The sequence below is a fragment of the Aulonocara sp. 'chitande type north' Nkhata Bay genome, linkage group LG7, assembly GCF_057382095.1.
Source record: "Aulonocara sp. 'chitande type north' Nkhata Bay isolate Kocher_YH1m ecotype deep benthic linkage group LG7, A_spYH_male_GT1.1, whole genome shotgun sequence".
Lineage (NCBI taxonomy): Eukaryota > Metazoa > Chordata > Actinopteri > Cichliformes > Cichlidae > Aulonocara > Aulonocara sp. 'chitande type north' Nkhata Bay.
Window position 1 is genome coordinate 51,278,707 of NC_141350.1, and position 22,282 is coordinate 51,300,988.

At 43.3% G+C, this 22,282-nt stretch overlaps 2 long non-coding RNA genes across 2 annotated transcripts; both read right to left on the bottom strand.

Annotated features, from left to right (window-relative positions):
- Positions 1–14,003: 14,003 nt before the first annotated feature.
- On the bottom strand, positions 14,004–14,722 carry LOC147326160 (uncharacterized). The gene is made up of 3 exons (XR_015130595.1): positions 14,428–14,722; positions 14,201–14,350; positions 14,004–14,119 (listed from the first exon to the last, which is right to left on the bottom strand). It is a non-coding gene; the product is annotated as an uncharacterized LOC147326160 (long non-coding RNA).
- Positions 14,723–18,866: 4,144 nt separating this feature from the next.
- LOC147326161 (uncharacterized) lies at positions 18,867–19,505 on the bottom strand. The gene is made up of 3 exons (XR_015130596.1): positions 19,365–19,505; positions 19,138–19,287; positions 18,867–19,056 (listed from the first exon to the last, which is right to left on the bottom strand). It is a non-coding gene; the product is annotated as an uncharacterized LOC147326161 (long non-coding RNA).
- Between the last annotated feature and the right edge of the window lie 2,777 nt (positions 19,506–22,282).

Below are 22,282 nucleotides of genomic sequence, written 5' to 3' on the forward strand. Positions count from 1 at the left end.
AACTCACAAAAATACACCACAGGCATGCACACTCAAATGTTTTTGTGTCTATGCTTTAATGCAGGGGTGCCCAATCCCAGTCCTCGAGAGCTACCGTCCTGCAGCTTTTAGATGCATCCCTACTCCAACACAGCTGAATCAAATGGTTTGGTTACCTCTTCAGCATGCCATCGTGTTTGGCAAAGGCCTGATAACAAGCCATTCATTTGATTCAGCTGTGTTGGAGTAGGGATGCATCTAAAAGCTGCAGGATAGTAGCTCTCGAGGACTGGGATTGGGCAGCCCTGCTTTAATGTAACTGCGTGCATTCAATCCAATCCAATCCAACTTTATTTAGAGGGCACTTTAAAAACAACATCGTTGACCAAAGTGCTTTCCAGTAATAAAAAAAAAAAACAGAGATGACAGTTAGAAACCATACATTAAGCAGACAAAGAAATATATATAAAAATAAGAATAAAATAAATACATACAATGAAAAAAGAAAAGATGAAAATAATGAATATATATTAAATATTAAAACATGAGTAAAATGTTTTAATATTTAAAAGAATAAACAATAAAATAAGCAATAAAATATACAATGAATAAAATTAACAAAATAAAAAGATTAAGACCAAAAACGGACTAAAACTGTTTACTGTTCAGACAAGTCTAGTAAGTCACATAAAAAGTCTGTGAGACCAGGTTCAATCTGGTATTTTGCTATTGCAATATTTGTGAAAACGTGTTCAAATCTTGCAGATGTTTTATTGAATTTCGTCCGATATGTACTAGAAGTTAGTAACCTCCATAAAATTGAAGGACTCCAATTCACTGATTGCAAGTACATGAAGAAAGGATAAAAACTGAAAGCACCAAGGCAAGAATACCGCAAAAGAGTTTTGTATTTTCTTTAGTCGTAAGAATTTTGCTTTAGAAATAGTCACTTAATAGCTAAACCGCTACAGCAACAGAAGTTCTTTTAACTGTTAAGCAACCTACAAAAGCAGATAGGGTTAGCAAGAAGTAACAATTCTTACGAATATATGTTCTAAATGTATGGAAGCCCGTTTCCGCCACTAAATAAAAACAAAAAAGCTAGTATCCTAACTCGAAATTTCGAGTTATTTTCTCGAAATTTTGAGTTAGCTCTGCCAATCAAAAATATATGTGAATGAGGTCGCTTTCTTGTTACCCGGAAGCATATGGCGCAGAGGAACGCGCACTCAAAAACGGATCCCAACAAATTGGCGCTTTCGCGAATACGTTTGCTGATAGTAACACCATGTGATTCAGCTAATAACACAGGGATTTCATCATTTGTGAAGCCAGGCTGAAAACACTCAGCAATCTGTGCATTCACGGCTGGATGTAATACCGGTAGCTTAGCTGTAGCATTTGTAGCTGACGGCTTCAGCTTCCAGGTAACGAGGAAATGACGTCATTCACGTAGATTACTGATTGGCAGCGCTAACTTGAAATTTTGAGTTACTTTTCTCAAAATTTTGAGTTAATAAATCGAAATTTCGAGTTAATATGTCGAAATTTCGAGAAAGTAACTCGAAATTTCGAGAAAGTAACTCGGAATTTTGAGAAAATAACTCGAAATTTTGAGTTATGGATCCTTTTTTTTTTAGTGGCGGAAACGGGCTTCCATATAAATGTATCGAACATATTTCATCGAGATACCTTAATTAACAAATGGCAAACAAACTAAACCACCTATGGTCATGTGGGTATACTATAAGTTCTACATTAACATTCAGAATTAGCATACTGGTACTCATTTTATTCAACATTATTTCTAATCCTTAGCAATTCTTACCAGAGATGATGAAGAGTGACCAACCGAAATAAATGCTGAAATAAACGTATCTTCAACACTCTGAAGTCCACATGTTGGATTGTAGTTAAGAAGAAACGAGTTGGATCAAGATGTACGGTGGAGGTGAGTGATGCTAATGACAGGTCAAAACTGAAACAGCCCATATACTGCTACACTACAGTTTTGAGGGCAAAATATTTATATATATATTTAAGAAGGTAAAAAATCTGTTGGGTACAAAATCCAACACAAATATTTAAAAATAAATGAAAAAAATTAACCGGTCAAATTAACAGGTTCACAGATGCATTACAGAGAAAGAGCATGCTAAAATTCTGCACATGAAATAGTTCAGTGAGGTGTCTAGGCACTACTTCTATGTAAGACTACGACACACCGGCTATGTGAGTTTGTGAGAGCGACTTATTTGCTGAGCAGAGCAAATTTACCGTAAAAAAAAGAAAAAAGACAAAAAGCGCTGAGAGGAGTGGCCGGTCCAAAAGAATCTACTAACAATGTACAACTTCATGAACACAGGAGCAGCCAGTTCATGTCAGCAATAATGAAATCTACCTAAAGAGGAAATCAAATTAGTGCTGGGTCACAAAGAAGCATCCCTAATGACAGCAGGGATAAAATACTAATAATGTTCTTATAACGGAGCTTATTACTTGTATATGGCATAAATGATACAGAATCAGTATTGATTTTAAGCATGCAAAGTTTATGCTGTATAGGGTTTCTGACTTTAGCAGGGCCCTTTTTCATACCTTAATACTTTTTGGGGATTTCACCACAGTATAGAGAATTTCTCTAGTAAATACTAATTTATTGAAATAATTATTAGTGTCATAAATGTAGAACATCAGTTGGCTGCTGGGTTACACAGCCACTCGTCTCCACCTGGGGCTGCAGTCTCTGCTGCTGTGCACCCCCTGATGTCAAGCACTAATACCCATAATGGATATTTTAAAAGTGTAGGAGCAGGAAGGCTGACATGTCTCAGTGGTGTATTCTCATACAGAAAATGAATGACTGTATTTATGGATGTACAGATGAGGACATAATTATTAGTCCCCCTATATATATTTTTTAAGTACTGGGCCAGAGATTGTTCACAGAAAACAATAAAACTTGTCTGTTCACACGTCATCGTATCCTAACAACCTCACGGATCCCTGCACAGGTGTAACATCTGCAAAAGATGCAACATTACCATCTTTATTATCTCTATAAAGGTAAACGCCCAGTGATGCCCACTGAATGACACATTACAGTGTGTTAAATATGAAGCTACACACTCTAGTTGTCCTAGATCCTTAAGTGGCAATGCTTTTGCCACCTAAAATGAAATGTTTAACCTTGTTGTCACAACCTGCTGAAACATTCAAGGTGATGGTTTTATTGTCTGTTGACTGTTTGACGAATAAGCAAGTGAGAAGAGCTTACAATGGCCCTTAGACTGGCTGTCTTCCCTATTCTTATTTCTCACACTGTCCTTTAGTAGCACTCGCACCTCTGAAGTATCAGTGTCCCATATTTCAAATGTGTTGGCATATGTCTGAGAAATGGCTGCTGCTGTGCACCATGTAACCCTCAAACTGTCGGTGCTTCAGGCCAGAAAATAAAATCTTTGTCAATTCACTGAGCTGTCAGGCTCAGGGTAGCAGGGGTTCTGACACCAACGCTCCAGAATACCAGTTGTAAAACTTAAGGGCTCAGATGTCTGGCCTTTATGCTGCTTCTGCAAATGTACATTAATGTGGAAATGTACAACTTGATGTCTGTGAACTTCATAAACTAACACTTTACATACTTGTTGTTAGTAACTACAGAAAAATTGAAAACAAATTTAGGGGAAAAAAACTTTCTAGTCTAATTTCTTTGCATTATAATCCCTACTACTGCTGGTCACAGTTTGGAGTGCCTTTTAAGGAACAGGGTTAATCTGTATATGCATCTTAAGTAAAATGCATATAAACAGCACATTTATACCGACACACAGATGGTACTTTGAAATATACTCAAAGAAAGTCAAAAACGAACTTGTGCTATATTAATGCAATAATAAAATAATATTAGTAGAGAGACTAAAATAAAGTTTGTATTCCTAATTTTTAATTCTAATTGTAATCAGCTTGAATCACTGAAGTAGAACACAAGCAAAGAAAAGACGGGAAAACATTATCTCTCTTTTCTGTTGCCGACATTGTAGGGAGTGACTTTACCTCTAAACAGCAAGATGAGTGGGAACGAGGTTAAAGTGGGATTCAGCATTTGGGGGAACCCTGAAATCGGTTGTAGTGACTCAACACGGGGAAACAACTCACAATAATTGCTATTAAGAGCTCCAGAGAGACTTTGTTGATATAAAGGCTATGATCAGCTGATGTGTGCTATATTAATCTCTGCTACACTTCATGTAACCTAACTCCAACCATAAGAACCACAGCCACTGTGCACCATGCATTGCATTTCATACAAGCTTTAAATAACACAGTTAGTGTACCTTAGTTTGTTTTGCAGCATGTTTCACAATATAAAAAACATAATGTCACATGTACAGACCCAATCTCTGATTTAAAAACATGAACATCTAACCTTTACATTTCCAGTTTATCAAATCCTACTGAGCCGTTCTTATCTTTAAATCTAACCTCTCTTCTTCCTCTCCTGCCCTGTCTTTCTTATCTTTCTCCATCTCTGAGTGAAGTTAGCTCTCGTTCTGTTCTCTCCCTGTGAAATACAGCTGCTGGACCTTTAGCCAGTAACAAGGCCCCTGACTATGGCATGAGGTTTCATCTGTTTTTAAGCTACATGCCCTGGCGATTAATACACAAACAGGACTGCCTTTCATGTGTCTCTGTTTAGACTTAAATTGGTTTGATATTTGAAGGCTTGCACTGACCAGAAATAATAACCAAAACCAAAAGTAACAAGCCTGAAGATGTAAGGAGTAGGAAGTACAGGTATTTGTGTGAAAAAGTAGAAAATGTGGGGAGTAAAAGTAAAAAGTTCAGCAGCAAAGTGTTGTACTTCATTACTTCCCACCTCCACTGACACAATTATATTGCTTGAAAAATTATATTCTGACATTTTAAGAATTTTACTAGAATATCTGCAACCTTCCCACATTAAAAAACAAACAAACAAAAAAGAGTCACATGAGAGGGAGAGAGAGATAAAGGGAAATGAAGGCACCAAAGTACACACAAGGCTTGAGGTGAAAAAGGAAGGGGGTTGTTTTCTGTTGCTGAAGCAGCATTTTAGTTTGTACTCACACTAGGCCACCTGTACGGTACCCAAGAGTGACTGATTGAGTGCGAAGTCCAGTTTGTTTGACTGGTTGACATGATTGCTGCATGTCATGCCCAGGCACAGATCCCCAATGCTTCCTCGGTGACAGCAGCGTCTGAAATAAAAATCAATCAAATCCACCAATCAAATTTTGCTAATACGTGAGAGGACAGTGTGTCACTGCAAATGCATAAAATCTTGAAATGTGAGCTCTGCTGGAGTGCATTTCAAAAGCCCTGCTGTGCATGAAAGACAGAGATAGCGAGGGTGAGAGAGGAGTTAAGATGCTGAGACAAACTGTACTCTGGCCTGGACAGTCAAGGGCACTGTGAGCGCAGGCTAGATAGATGAGTAAATCATCATGAATAAGACTGATTCCAATGCACCTCTGCTGGCAATCAGCTTTTTGGCGTATGCTGACTTCATCGCTTTCTCGAGCAACACACAATATAGAAAAATAGGAGACAATTAGGAAGGCAGAGGACGGATGAGAAAGCATGTCCTGCAGACAAGACGCTTTGTTTCATTGCAAAAGGAGCCTTTGTCACACCACAGCAGCAGAGGCCACGAGAGCAGGGTGGGTCACAGATTAAGTGAATCAAAGCACTCACAATATTAAGTCTAATATCTTGCAATACTACATTAACATCATCATCATCAGGTTTCTTATTTCTTCTCAGAATTTTCATTTGTTCTGCTGAAAATAAAAATGAGAGTGAGTTTGAACGAGAACTCAAACCGTACACTGATGAAGGTTCAGCTTTAAATACTAATATTTCCTGACTTCTTATATAAGCTCCTGACTCATACTGAAACACAACTTACAAAACATAAATGGATAAATTAGGACTTTTTTTTAAGCCTTTTTGCACATTTTATAAATCATCACAAAGACAACAGGTGACTGAATGAACATCACACTGGGAAAACTATGAATGCCTGATTTCCCAGGCCTGTGAAAAACCTCCGCAGGAACTTCACTGCAGGTAGTTAAATACTGTGCAAACAGCGATGGCACGACATTTAACCACGAATAATGAAAGCGTGAGAGAAACAGGAAAAACAAGGCAAACGAGGTGTGAATTGGACTCACTTTTTCGTGGAAGTCCACGCTTGTTTATTTCGTGGAGATAGTCCTTTAATCTAGTATGCCCTATTTGTTGCTGTCATCTCACAGCAGTGGCTTATTTCCTACACAAACACTGCAGCTAGCCAAAACGAGGAGGTCAGAAAAACAGCAGTAACAAGCTAACTCCATCGTGTTTTTCATTACTAAATGTGCTAACTACTTTTTTTCACGGATATGCAAATTTAACACTGTTTGCCTCTCAGTTTGTAATGAAAAAATGAGAAAAAGAAATTCTGCAAAACTTTGTAAAACTATCCAAATCAAAAATGTAAAAACAAAACAAAGACTTTTGTGTGACAAGGAAACCGATCGGGATGATGTAAAGTCACACAAAGTGACACAGCAATATATCTGATCTGAAACTGGTTCCACACCAGTGTCAACATTATGGACGGGGCTCAGAGGTCCAGGTCCACCCAATAAAATCACCCTTCCCCCACAGCTGAATTCTGCTATTACACTTTGCTTAGGTTATAATAATGCATACCATTTGGTGATGTAAACTTAAACATCCGTATTACTGATGGTTCACTGTAGTTTGGTGCTTTTGCAGCAATCCTGTAGTGGTAACTAGCATGACTGAGGAGGACACTGTGCAGGTCAGACTTTGGGAAGTACCTCATGTCTCTTTGAAACTAAAAAGAGGACATTCATGAGCTAATACAGCTATTTTAAAGCATGACCCTACTTGAAAATTGCAAAACAAATGGAATAGAAATGTGCTGAGAATATTGCACGCTCGCAGTCTGTTGTAGCGTGTGGTGAGTTCATTGATCCAATTCTACACATGGAGAAAATGTCTCCACTGTTTGTCATCTGCATTGTCTCTGCAATGTAAGACAGAAGTTCTGCACTTGATAAAATGGTTCTAAGGAGAATGTTTGAAGCTCTACAGCGGGATTTCAACGTTTGCATGAAATGTTGAGCATGAATATTTTTGCATTTTTATCACTGATACATCTGGTATGCGTTTTGGCAATGATATGCCAAAATCACAGGTGCAGGGTGCCGCCATCTGCAGACTAGACACTTTTATTCATATGAGGGAACTTTAGCCATTAAGGGACACCAGGGACCTGACTGTCATTCCCCATCATCCACATTCAAGTTCCAGAGTCCATGTACTTTAATGTTTACAGCTAGACAGCGGCACAATTTTTTGTAATTATACCTTTGCAGATAGACGCAGAGCCTTTAAATCAGATGTACAAGATGTGACTGGTGACTTATCAAGAGTTTAGACGATAAGGGTCATAGATGGTAAGGCCTGTCCTTTTATTATACCATGACAAATTAAGCAGAAAGCGCTGTACAAGATACCAAAGGGAAAGTGTCGAACTGTTAACACAAGTGAATCAGCCCATTATTGGGCTTAAAAAGCCAAATAAACTTTAGACATGCTAGGTGTGGCCTAATCTACAATCTTTCACATCCTCAAAGCTAATTCACTGGCCAGCTCAGCAACATCAAAAGGTGGGGAAAACCACAGAAAACAGCTACAGTAGACGACTGCAAAATTGTTTCCTTGGTTAAGAAAAACAACATCACAACTCAAGGATACTGTTAAGTAGATAGATGTGCAATGCCAAAGTCCATAACCAAGAGATGTTTTAATTTCTATATTAAAGGTTTGCATCAAGGTGCACTCAACTGGTTACACTGAAGAAGAGGAAGGCGACATTTCTGAAAAAAATGCAATATTAACTTGCACTAGAGTGATGGGAAGATAAAAGTATTGCAAAAGCATACCTCATCGTCTGTTAAACATGGTGGCATGTATCACCGCCATTTCGCTGGTGTCTACTGATGATGTCACAGCTAATAGAAGTATCAGAAGGAATTGTGAAGTGTACACATCTGTAGTCTCTGCTCAAATTCAGTCAAATGCTGCAAACCCGATCAGACAGTTCTTCGTCTTTGACTGCAAAAGATCTTCGTTCGAGTATTAAAAGTAACCCTTATATTTAAAAGGATGTCAGTTTGTCGCCTTACTTTTGAAACTTTGAAAATGTGTGAGCTGTGTATAAAAATGGCTGTAATTCCTAAACAGTTAATGAGATAATTTTGCGATACCATTTTCAATTAAAGCTGAAAGTCTGCGCTTCGATCACATCTTGACTGTCTTATTTAAAATCCTCTGTGATGGCTTACAGAGGCTTACAAAAATGTGCCAGAAAAAATGAACTGACTTCACTCTGTCACGAAACAAAAAAGACAAATTGAGATTTTATTGCAGAAAATAAGAAATATTCTGTGAAGAATAGAGATACATATTTAACGCTCTTATTTTAAAAATCTCATGCCTAAGGCTGGCAGTAAAGAATTGGATTTTCTATTTTTATCTCTCTCTGGTGTCCCGTGTTTGGGTCCTCTTCCGCTGAACCATCACACATCAAGGCAGTTAGGTTTACACATTTATTCAGTGCAAGCACCGAGAGGGAATTCACAAACCAGCTTCTCTGATTTCAGCCTGTCCAACTGAGCCGATTAAAAATGAGATCCGAGAGGACTGCGCCACTCAGCAATATGGAGGTCAAAACAAAGCACAGCAAGAACTATACTGTAAAAGAAACAGACACAAGAGAGACAACGTGGCAGCTAAATAAGCTTGGTACATGAGCAAAGTATCACCAGGATTTAAGAAAAGCATATCTGCAGAGTAAACATCATCGCTACCTGTCGTTTAGGTCACCTGAAGACTGAGAATTTTGCCTTAAATACAAAACAGCTCGGTCTCTTCTCAGTGAAACTGTCAGCGTAAACTGGAGAAGGCATGCAAAAAGTCAGTAAAAGTGATGCTGTGAAAATATTTGACCAGGGTAACATATATCGTTAGCTTCATAGCATAAGTGCCTAAGTCATTGACTTAGTCAAATGACTTAGGCAATTATGCTATGAAGCTAACGATATGCTTCCACTGTTTTAATGCAGTATTTTTTTGTTTGCTTATTTCTTTATTTTTCTTTAACCTGTGGGTGTTAAATACTATATTAAATCTTGAGTGCACATTGCCCTCCTGTATCTCTTCAAGAAAAGACTCCTTTTTTCAATGTATTTGTTTTCTTTCCATTTTTAACAGTTTTTGAAAGGACGTCCCAAGTTGCCCTGCTTTTGTTGAACACTCTGTTAGGAAATATATTTCCATCCCTTTTGCGGTCTCTGCTCTTGCGTGCCTCTCTCAAACGCTCCTCTCACAGTCATCCCATTCTTGGAGCTTCTTCATGGATGGCAGAGCACTGTGTCAGCTACTGTCACACGTCTAAATGATCAAATGAAAGCTTCAGATGTGCATTTACTGTATACTGATGGGGAAAAAAGAAATACGTTTCTAAAATAAGAAAACAATAGTTGCAGGTTTTCAAAGTCCACACTGCTGTGCAGGAATAAACATGTGACTTGGATTTGAATTTGGCATTGGCGAAGCTGCTGTTATTTAACTTTACAGGAGACTTATATGTAAATTTCATGGTAATCCATCCCATACTTCTCAAGAGATTTCACTCTGAAGACACAAATCCTTCCAATAATATATGAGAGTTTTCAGTCCAAATCAAAGAGAGGAGGTGTGCTAATTGGGACCCATTATAATCCATAGAACAACCCCAAAAATGAGGAAACTAAGCAATCACAGTCATTTTCACTCTGCTAATGAGTTAACTTACAAGCCTTACTTTTATTTAGCCTTTCATCTGCATTTTTATTTTTGGCGTCTTAGAGCTCGCGTCACCACTGAACTCTCTAAATATCAAGACTGAAGAGGTTAGGAAAAGAAACGGAGGGACTTTAAAAATTCTGAGTAGTTCAACAACTTTTCAGTGTTGCTAAAGAGATGCAAAGCCTTGAGGAGATCTGCTATATACCTCTTTTAGATGTAAAGTCTAGCTTTAATGAGATCTGCCAAAAGCACTTTATCACAAGAAAGAGAGAGATGAAGTCAATAAGGTCAATTTAAAAAGAGCAAGAAAGGCAGCCTGTTCAGCGTCTCCCTACAGACCTAGGAACCCGAACTCAGAACTAACACCAGGGAGTGCAATTATCTGTCGCGCGACCGGTTATCAACATCTTTGGATTTTACATAAAACTCTGCTTGTGTTTAAAATAGCTCTTCGGAAAAATCAACATAATTCAAAAATGTAAGATTTTCAATCTTGAGGATATGAGAAAATACTAATACACTCATCTGTGTGTCAAGCTTTTAAAATGTACTGCATACTGCTAGAATTTTGTTTTCTTTTTGCAGCATGCTGCGGCATATGTTTTGCAGATCTGATTTTAGCACGTTCAAAACAATTAGGGAAAGCAAGACTTCATTCACAACTGCTGTAAATCCACTGCATATCCACCGCTCTCAACACAAGAAAAAAAGAAAGAAAGAAAGAAAGACTGAGCTTTATGAAGAATCTGCCAGATACCCAAAGAGCATATCAGTGATATTTGTACAGGCGAGGACCTAACGAAGGTGTTTGGTCAGCGTGTCTGAAGCGGAAGCAGAACATAACAGTGTTTTCTTGTGTAATGTGTGTGTCCTGCCAGCAGGCAGCCTCTGGGGCGCCTAAGTGTACCATCTGTGACCAGGTCTGCCATGCCATCATATGCTGTACCACTGCCATTGACGATGGCGACGTACTGGAGCACATGACTTGTGCTTTCACAGCAGGAGAGCTGCAGATAAGAGCCAACAGGAAATAGCGTCATTTGTTTTTCTTTCTTTAAACACCCTGGTGGCCATGAGAAATGCTGTTTTCACACATATTGCTCTGCACACTTAAAATGTTTTTTGTTTTTGTTTTGTTTTTTTTACCAAAATTCAGTGGCCCAAATTTAGTAAAGTGACATTTATTTTAGGAGCATTCTAGTTTTAGACCAGTGCCTATTAAGTCATTTGTTTCCTTTTTCTTATTACCCAGCTCTGACAAAGGTAAGATAACAAATAAATAAATAAAGTCCTCTGTAAAACTGCAAGATATGCCGCAAAAACCCGATGTTGTACCTGCTGTTTAAAATGAACATTTACAACTGCTTGCACACCGTTATCAGATGGATTGAAGTGTTGCAAACTGGAAGCATTTCCTTAATGCATTTATAGAGCAGCAGTGCTCCATGCAGTTCTATACTGTTAAACCATTACTAATAGAAACTTTTTGACTTGTCAAAAAAGGAGTAACTAATCCTAGATAATGGCTCATTTAAAAATAATCATTATCATCACCATCCTCATTATTATCATATCTTTACTGTTGCTGCTTTGAATGTAAACACCTTAAAATGCTTAAAAATATGCCCATAAAAATATCAAAGTCTGTAAATATTACCATAAAAATTTCTAAAAAAAAATTATACATACAAAAGTTCCTGCCAACACATGTAACAGTGTTATTTAACCTCGTAACAACGAGGTTAAATTTTGTAAACACAATAGCTTGAAAATGTTTTGATAAAACTTTGTAGGGGTGTAGAGTGTGCTCATGTTAACAGTCCGCAGCCAAGGTCAACGTAATCACTTATTGGTCAAAAATTGATAAAAAGCCTTACACCTTTGAAATTGTGGTGTAAGTACTGTATAAAGATTTAAAATATCATGTCATATTTGACATCAAGTTCAAGGTCAGGAGACTGAGATGTAGGTCAAAGCAGTAATAATAATATATAGATCTATATACACACACATTATATATATATATATTTACAAGAGTCAGACTGAAGCATAACAGAGCAACATTTATCTTACTAGCACTCTATTTCTGTTTTTTTAGGCTTTGCTGCGATTCTCCTTTAATCCCTCCTTCCAATAACTACCTTGTATTGAGCCTTGCGCTTGACCTCAAACTAGGGAATCGATAAATCTGTTGATTCAAATGACGATTTGATGTACAAAGGCAAATCCTCGAGGATAAACTGCTGCTCTGATTTTCACGGTGGAAAATTATTAATTGCTGGCCTGCTGCTGTTAAAAATAAATAAACAAATAACTAGAGCTTGCCTAAAAGCTGCACACCCTGTGGTGTTTGAAAATTTAACGAGATTCAGGAAACATTCAGAAACGTTGCAGTGGTGAAGGGTGTCGATACGGGCAAATATTCATGATGCTGTCAGAAAGCTCAAGAAATCAGAAAAGCATGTGAACTAAGCTCCCCGCAGCTCTCAGATGGATCTCTGCTGTCCATCACTGCACACTTTGTGACACGTACCATCAGTTAAACACAAAGCATGACAAGGAGCTTCTCAGGAATAACTTACTGTTTAACTCAGTGCAGTATTCAGAAGTACTGCAGTGAAAAACAACAAAACCGAGCCACCAAATCACACGCGCAGAAAATTCATGTCACTGTTTTGGTAAATTCATACGCCAATGCATGAAAAATACTATGGATGATGAGAACGTAAGAAATATGGACGTCAATAGAGTTCAGCTTCTTTTCCACAACTGGATATCCGGACATGCAACGGCCAGCCCCAGTCGTGCAGGTGACAGGGATCCCAGGACCTGCCCAACCGGGCTACAGCACTGCTTGGCTGCAACGAGACATTTTTTTGGAGAGGCAACAGTCAGTGCTACACTTCACAAATCTGGACTGTGTGGGAGAGTGGCCAGATGGCAGAAGACAGGAGTTTACAAAAAGGCACTGAAAGATTCTAAGTGCATGATGCAAAAGACTGTGGTCTGATAAAATGAGTGCCGGAGACTTGTAAACTGAGATTTTGGGGTATTTTTAGGGTATTGGTCGGAATTGCCCTTAAAGTTGAGTAATCACACAGGCAGCATTCTGTTCAGGTTAACCTGCAAAGATCATGGCAAAAACCAAAAATGAGAACATTAGATTGCACAAAACTTTAACTTGAACCAAAGATTTGTCATATTTTAGATGTGAGACTGAAATCATCATAATAATTTTACATCTAGTAAAGTCCAGTGCTCACTATCTTGAAGCCTTCATCAGTTTGATTGGGCTGTTGAGTCGTTTAACATTACAAAGCCTATCTGAGTGATTCCTGTAAACAGTGGAAAACATAGGAGATGGATATAGGCAAAAAGTCTTGTTATATTTGAGTTATAAAGGACAAATCTGCCATGAGAGAGAAGAGAAAAACAAATCTGATGCATTCATTTATGGTTATTATATTACAATTTCCATTAATTTTTCTTTCTTGTGTATTACTGGATAGTGATTCACCTGCTGCTCCACATACAAATTACACAAATATAGCAGTTCAAATTTTTCCTGAATTGGATTACGCCAATTCTTGTCTTTGATTGGTTTTCACTCAAACTCCCTCGAAGACAACTTTTGTATCAGAGTGCTGTAGCAGCCCATCTACGGTACAGGATGATAATAAGAAGCTATAATGGGAAGCGTCAACATCCCTGTTAAGACACAACAGAAGTATGAACAGGTGACAACACACATAACCACAAGAAGGCTCACAAGCTATTCTTTCAGACTGTGAGGATTATGAAGATGTGGGAGGAATGCAGACAGATCCTGGCTGTAATCCTGAGCCTGATGTCTGCCTGATAACCTAATAGGAAAGGTGCTTAGAGTTTAAGAATTCACAAGGAGTACACACATCCAATGAGCACAAAAAAAGCTTAGTTTTACTTTAAATATAAATGTATATATTTCAAAAGTCAACATAGGATTAGCGACATGTAAAGAAGAAGGAAAGGTGTTTGGTCCATATGCCATATTTGTCAAGAACCGAAGTTCAACACACAAGCTGGACCCAGGAGCAGAACACACACACAGCGGTACGAGAGAAAAAAATAAACTTTATTATAACTGAGAGTGTCCCGGGAGAGTAGAAGGGAGAAAACGCACGGAACCAGAGAAACCGAGGGACCGGGAGAAGAATCGCGCAGGAAACGCCGAGAGCGGGACCGTGGGAGGCTGAAACAGAAAAAGAAAAAAGGATTATTGGGGTGCGGGTAAACCGGCAGCATACGAGGGGAGGTAGTGTACGCGTCTTACGATGATAGCGGGGCCAAGGGAACCGGAGGGAGGGGTGAGGGTCCGTGGGGAGAAGCTCCAGAAAGGGCGAGGCGGCTGGGGTTGATCGTGATCCAAATTCTGGACAGGCAGGTGGACAGGCTGGTGACTCAAAACACGCCGAGCAGTGATCTGGGTATACAAGGCAGAGTTAGTACTAGTTCACACGGATAGGATTGCCTAAGGACTTTCCCGTAGGTGTGCGTTACCGCTGAAGGACGATTACGGACTGGCGTGGAGCAGCAGGCTGGGCAGGATTAAATGGTCCACCTGGTGATCGCCTGGGATGGGATGCAGGTGTGGAGTCAGCGGCCACGCCCACGGGAGTGGGCATCCCATCAGCACCTCAGACGCCGGGCCGCGGACCATGACAGTACCCCCCCCTCAAGAGTCGCCCCCAGGCGACAGGCCGGGACCCCGCCTGCGGAGAGAAGCATGGAAAGCAGAGATGAGGCGAGGGTCCAGAACGAAGGAGCGCGGGACCCAGAGGCGGTCCTCGGGGCCGTACCCCTCCCAATCCACGAGATACTGCCAGCCGCGCCCGCGCCGGCGCACATCCAGGATACGCCGGACCGCATAGGCCGGATGGCCGCCGACGAGCCGGGCGGGAGGAGGGGGCGCGGAAGGAGGGCACAGGGGGCTGAGGCGGACTGGTTTAAGCTGAGACACATGGAACGTGGGGTGCACACGCCGGGAGGCTGGAAGCCGAAGCCTGACCGCCACCGGGTTGATGACTCGGCCCACCTCGTATGGCCCGATGAAACGGGGAGCCAGTTTGCGGGACGTGCCCCGGAGTGGGATGTTCCCAGCAGCCAACCAAACCTTCTGTCCCGGCTGGTAGTCAGGGGCTGGGGCGCGGCGACGATCGGCGTAGTGCGCATGTCGTTCCTTCGCACGCAGGAGGGCGCTGCGAACGCTGCGCCATACACGTTGGCAGCGCCGAAGGTGGTGTGGAGCCGACGGGACGGAGAGAGTCAAGTCCTCTTCAGGGAAGAGCGGAGGCTGATATCCGAGAGACGCCTCGAAAGGTGATAGACCGGTGGAGGACGAGGTTAGAGTGTTGTGGGCGTACTCCACCCAGGGCAGGTAGGTAACCCAAGAGGAGGGGTTTTGACTGGCCACGCACCGTAGCATAGTCTCCAGTTCTTGATTGAGACGTTCAGTCTGTCCGTTGGATTGCGGGTGGAAGCCGGAGCTTAGGTTAACCTTGGCGCCGAGAGCGGAACAGAAGGTCTTCCACACCTGTGAGGTGAACTGGGGACCTCGATCGGAGACAATTTCCAAGGGGATTCCGTGGAGCCTGAACACATTAGCAACCAACGACTGGGCAGTCTCAGCGGCTGAGGGCAGCTTGGCTAGCGGGATGAAGTGAGCAGCCTTGGAAAACCGATCTACAACGGTGAGAATGACACGCTTTCCGGACGAGGCAGGGAGACCGGTAACAAAGTCGAGGGAGATGTGAGACCAGGGCCGGTGGGGTGTAGTGAGCGGGTGGAGCTGGCCTGCGGGGCGCTGGGTGGATGACTTATTACGGGCGCAGACGGCACAGGCAGACACATAGTCCCTCACGTCCCTTATTAGCGTTTTCCACCAAAAATGTTTCTTGAGGAGGTGCGTCGTTCTGTTCACGCCTGGGTGGCACGTGAATCGTGCTGTGTGGATCCAGTGGATGACAGCTCCACGGGCGGCAGCAGGAACGAAGCGCCGTCCGGGTGGTCCGGTCCCTGGATCGGGGTCTCCCGGGAGAGCTCGGCGAATGGTCTCCTCTATTTCCCAGGTGAGGGCGCCCACCACGCAGGTGGCGGGTAGGATGGTGGCGGGGGGAGTCGCTTCGCTGTCGGAGGAGTACTGACGGGAGAGTGCATCGGGCTTGGTGTTCCGCGATCCTGGACGATAGGAGAGCGTGAAGTTGAAGCGGGCGAAGAATAGGGACCAGCGAGCTTGGCGTGGATTCAACCTCTTGGCGGTTTTCAGGTACAGGAGGTTCTTATGGTCTGTCCAGATGAGGAAGGGCTGAGCGGCCCCCTCCAGCCAGTGGCGCCATTCCTCTAAAGCGAGTTTAACGGCTAGCAGTTCCCTGTCGCCGATGTCATAATTCTTCTCTGCGGGGGTGAGTCGGCGTGAGAAGAAGGCGCATGGCCGGAGCTTATTCAGAGGCCCAGACCGCTGGGAGAGAACCGCTCCCACTCCCGCATCAGACGCGTCAACTTCTACAACAAACTGCTTAGCAGCGTCTGGGTGGGTTAGGATGGGTGTGGAAGTGAATAACCGTTTTAACTTAGCGAAGGCTGCGTGGGCTTCAGGGGACCAGGTGAAGGGCACTTTGGGTGAGGTGAGCTGGGTGAGCGGCGCTGCCACCTGGCTGTAGTTCCGGATGAAGCGGCGGTAAAAGTTCGCAAACCCCAGGAAGCTCTGAAGCTTCTTCCGTGACTCCGGAACCGGCCATTCCAACACTGCCTTGACTTTCACCGGGTCGGTCTTCACCTGCCCACCTGCTAGAATGTAGCCCAAGAAGGAGATGGATGAAACGTGGAACTCACATTTTTCCGCCTTGACGTACAACCTGTTTTCGAGCAGCCGTTGTAGTACGCTTCTCACATGGATGTGATGTTCTTCGGGTGTTTTGGAAAAGATCAGAATGTCATCTAGGTATACGAAAACAAACACATTTAGGAAGTCCCGTAACACGTCGTTGACTAGAGCTTGAAAAACCGCCGGGGCGTTGGTTAGTCCAAACGGCATCACCAGATATTCGAAATGCCCCAGTGGGGTGTTGAAGGCGGTCTTCCACTCATCACCCTCACGTATTCGAACCAGGTGATAGGCGTTCCGCAGATCCAGCTTGGTGAAGACTGTGGCTTCCTGGAGTGAGTCAAAAATAGAATTAATTAGTGGGAGGGGATATTTATTCTTGATGGTGATGTCGTTAAGACCCCGGTAATCGATGCAGGGGCGAAGCGTCCCGTCCTTCTTTCCCACAAAGAAAAAACCCGCAGCGACAGGGGAGGACGACGGCCTGATTCGTCCTGCCGCTAGCGACTCTTGGATGTAATTCTCCATGGTTTCTCTTTCGGGGCGAGACAGGTTATACAGTCTGCTAGAGGGCAGCGAAGCTCCCGGGAGTAAATCAATGGCACAGTCATAAGGACGGTGAGGAGGTAGTGAGAGCGCCTCGTCCTTACTGAACACCTGCCGAAGATCGTGATATTCGGGGGGCACGGAAGAGAGGTCCGGTGCAGGTGGCGGGGTTGAATTTCGTTTCGTTGAGGCGGAGGGAACGGCCGACCCCAAACAGTTCGCCAGACAGAACACACTCCAGCTCGCGATCCTCTTTCCGGCCCAATCGATGCGAGGGTTATGTTTCTGTAGCCAGGGGTAACCTAAGATAAGCGGGGTGTCAGGAGCGGGAAAAGTGAAAAAGGAAAGCTGCTCCTGGTGATTCCCTGATGTGACTAACTGTACGGGTGCAGTTTGGTGGGTGATATAAGCAAACACTTGATTATTCAACGTGGACGCAGGGATGGGCGGCTCGAGTGGCGTGAGGGACACAGCTAATTTCTTAGCCAGTCTCTCATCCATAAGATTCTGTTCCGCCCCGGAGTCTACCAGCGCGGAGCATGTAAAGGTCTGGTTATTAGTTACGAGGGTAACGGACAGTAATAATCGGGGTCTAGTAGTGCTTAACGTGCTGCCCACCCGTATCCCCGGACTTACCGGTGGGCCGGGTCGTTTGGGCGGACCGGGCAGACAGCGATGCGGTGACCGGGCCTCCCACAGTACAGGCATTCTCCAGCCCGAAATCGGCGTTCCCTCTCCTCCGGAGAAAGCCGAGAGCGTCCGATCTGCATGGGTTTGGGCGGGGGAGGCGACGGAGAGCGCGCACACGCAGCCGTGGGCGTGGGCGGAGAAACACTGATCCCAGGGCGCAATACGGAGCCCATAGGTTTAAGCCGCCGCTCGGCATCCCTCTCCCGCAGGCGTCTATCGATCCTACGGGCGAGGGAAGCCAATTCTTCGAAGGATTTAGTCTCTTCGTGAAAAGCTAGTTGGTCCTTCATCTGGTCGGTTAGTGACCGTAAAAAAACCCCACGGAGAGCTGAATCGGGCCAACCCACGGCGACCGCTCTGGTACGAAACTCGACTAGGTACTCCGCGATACTGCGCCGCCCCTGACGGAGCCCCAGCAACTTCTGTGTGGCGTCATCTTCCGAGACCGGAGGGGAGAACGTAGCCCGGAACTCCTCCAGGAAATCATCGTAATCGCAATCACGAATGGAGTGAGATGTTAAATAGGCCTCAGCCCACGTTAAAGCACGTCCCCGTAATAAACCTACAAAATAGGAGATTTTAGCTGCATCCGTGGGGAAGGCGTGTGGCGTGTGGCTGAAGAACAGGGAGCATTGAAAAAGGAACCCCCCACACAGGTCTAACTCCCCGTGGAAGGGCTCCAAAGGCGGAGGCGAAACGCCGTGGGGCACGGGATCGGGCGGCTTGGTTCGCAGCTGTTCCCGAGTGTCACTGAGCTCTTGGTAGCGGTCCTGGAGCGATTGAAGCTGCTGGTCGTGGCGACCGAGAATAGCGCCCTGCTTATTAATGGCGGAGCGGAGTGGATCTGCTGGGTCCATACTGGCCAGTCCGTACTGTCAAGAACCGAAGTTCAACACACAAGCTGGACCCAGGAGCAGAACACACACACAGCGGTACGAGAGAAAAAATAAACTTTATTATAACTGAGAGTGTCCCGGGAGAGTAGAAGGGAGAAAACGCACGGAACCAGAGAAACCGAGGGACCGGGAGAAGAATCGCGCAGGAAACGCCGAGAGCGGGACCGTGGGAGGCTGAAACAGAAAAAGAAAAAAGGATTATTGGGGTGCGGGTAAACCGGCAGCATACGAGGGGAGGTAGTGTACGCGTCTTACGATGATAGCGGGGCCAAGGGAACCGGAGGGAGGGGTGAGGGTCCGTGGGGAGAAGCTCCAGAAAGGGCGAGGCGGCTGGGGTTGATCGTGATCCAAATTCTGGACAGGCAGGTGGACAGGCTGGTGACTCAAAACACGCCGAGCAGTGATCTGGGTATACAAGGCAGAGTTAGTACTAGTTCACACGGATAGGATTGCCTAAGGACTTTCCCGTAGGTGTGCGTTACCGCTGAAGGACGATTACGGACTGGCGTGGAGCAGCAGGCTGGGCAGGATTAAATGGTCCACCTGGTGATCGCCTGGGATGGGATGCAGGTGTGGAGTCAGCGGCCACGCCCACGGGAGTGGGCATCCCATCAGCACCTCAGACGCCGGGCCGCGGACCATGACAATATTTGTGGAGGTATGGAGATGTCTGGGCGAGAGGGCACTGGACTTTTTATCCAGATTGTTTACCACAATTTTGGAGACTGAAAGGATGTCTGACAAAGAGAGAAGAAGTGTACTGGTACTGATTCTAAAGATCAAGGATAGCTTGATCTAGCTGTAGTAACTACAGATGCGATGTTTGCTATGAGAGTGTTGATGGAGAAGTACAGAAAGTCAGAAGGAGCTTCACCATGTTTTTGTCAGTTTAAAGAAAGTATATGATAGGGTGCCAAGAAAGGAACTGTGGTACTGCATAAGGAAATCAGGAGTGGGAGAGAAGTACAAGAGGGTCATGAAGGGCCTGTATGAGGACAGACAGGAGCGACAGATGGGTTCAAAGTAGGGGTGGGACTACATCAAGGATCAGCTCTGACAGAGGTCAGGCAGGTGTCTCCATCGATGAGATGTTCATAGATGACAGTGTGATCTGTAGTGAGCAGTGTTGGTCAAGTTACTTGAAAAAAGTAATCAGTAACTAATTACCGATTACTTCCCCAAAAAAAGTAATCCTGTTACTTTACTGATTACTTATTTTCAAAAGTAATTAATTACTTAGTTACTAAGTTACTTACTTTTTAAAAACACGATTTACAACCTGAATAGGTGATAAAGCGATAGATCTTTCAGCCCAATTCAACTTTTTCTACATAATCCATCATACAAAATGTAATCAAATGGAAAAGTCTCTTTTTAAAACTTGTTTTATTAGTTTTAATCTTTTAACTTTATGCATCAAGCAAAAATTTAATTAAATGCAACATTCTCTGACTGGAAGAAATTTGTTTAACATTTAAACCTATTTTCTGCACATTCCAGCACATAAAATATTTTTTTTGTGTGTGTGTTTACACTCACTCTTTCCAATAGATGCAAGTAAAACACAGAAGAAAATAAATAACATCAAAGACTAGCGGTCCTGTTGCTCTATTTTCACCTGTAAAGCAGGAGTGTGGTAGGCGGAGGTTTACCCTGGTGCAGGTGTGCCGCAGCGGTCAGTGGAAGAATCCGCGAGTTTCTCTGTGAGTTTCCCATTACGTGGTAGTGCACTCGTTTTTTTCGCTGTGAAAAGATGTTTTCTTCCCACATACAACGGACACTAATGTTTTTGTCACTTTTTATGGAATCAAACTCAAAATGAGGTCAGTACTTCCACGCTTTAAATGCTGCACGCTCATACTCTCTCCCGCACTCGATATATGATCCATTGTTGATCTGCACACAGCTGTTGTCACGAAGGTCGCACTCGCTTACGTCACTGTCATGAGACATTCTCGCAAAAAAAATCACGGTTTTAGTAACGCAGTGTTCCTACGGGAAAGTAACGGTAATCTAATTACCGTTTTTGCAGTAGTAATCCCTTACTTTACTCGTTACCTGAAAAAAGTAATCAGATTACAGTAACGCATTTCAAGTAACGCGTTACTGCCCATCTCTGGTAGTGAGCGTAGGGAACAAGCAAGCCTGAAGAGGTGGAGGTATGCTCTAGAGAGAAGAGGACTGACCGGCTAAAATGTGTGGTTTGCTGAGCTGGAGGTGGCAGAGCTGACGATTTTAACATTTTTATTGGGATTAGAAAAGATTAGAAATGGGTACAGTTAGGGAAGCGAGGCTGATATGGTTTAATTTCAACAACAGCCTTATAATTGTAGAAAGATATGTCTGTCTGTCTCCTCCTTAACAGGTGAGCCGATCTTGGTGAAACTGTGAATTAAGGTTGGCCATACACAGTAATTATTAACATTTATATGTTTGTTTGTTTTTTAAAAACAAACATTTATTATATATTTAATATTTTTTCCAAGGACAGTCTGTAGCCAACGAAGGACCACAAACCTACTTATTTGTGGGCAAACTGCTCTACCTCCTGAGCCAAGAATGGCTGTAACCTATTTATGTAGAGTAACCACGTCCTTGCTGTGTCTGTATGAGTTTCCTTGGGTAACTTCAGCTTCCTCCCAAAGTCCAAGCACATGCGTGTTTACTTAGCTTAGACCTTCCCAAGGTGTGGGGCCTGCCCCCTAGGGGAGGCGCAGAGCCATTGCAGGGGGGGCGCGGTATGAAAAGGGAAAAAAAACAAAAACAATGCTTGTACACTGCAACCACGGGGCGCCCACACAAACGCAAAGCAGGAGATGAAGCATTGCTGAACATGTTACCAAACCAACTTCATTCTAAGCCAAAGACTAGAAAATATGGTGAAGCATATCTTCCCTTTGGTTTCACCTGCACAAGTGCAAAGGTAGGTCTCCCCTGCAGAATTACAGGGAGTGCAGAATTATTAGGCAAATGAGATTTTGTCCACATCATTCTCTTCATGCATGCTGTCTTACTCCAAGCTGTATAGGCTCGAAAGCCTACTACCAATTAAGCATATTAGGTGATGTGCATCTCTGTAATGAGAAGGGGTGTGGTCTAATGACATCAACACCCTATATCAGGTGTGCATAATTATTAGGCAACGTCCTTTCCTTTGGCAAAATGGGTCAAAAGAAGGACTTGACAGGCTCAGAAAAGTCAAAAATAGTGAGATATCTTGCAGAGGGATGCAGCAGTCTCAAAATTGCAAAGCTTCTGAAGCGTGATCATCGAACAATCAAGCGTTTCATTCAAAATAGTCAACAATAAATCACGGACAAACAGTATCCCACAGCTGTTTATGTTTTTAAACCCATTTTGCACAGAGAGGCTTTTTTTTTTTGAAAAATGTATTGATAGC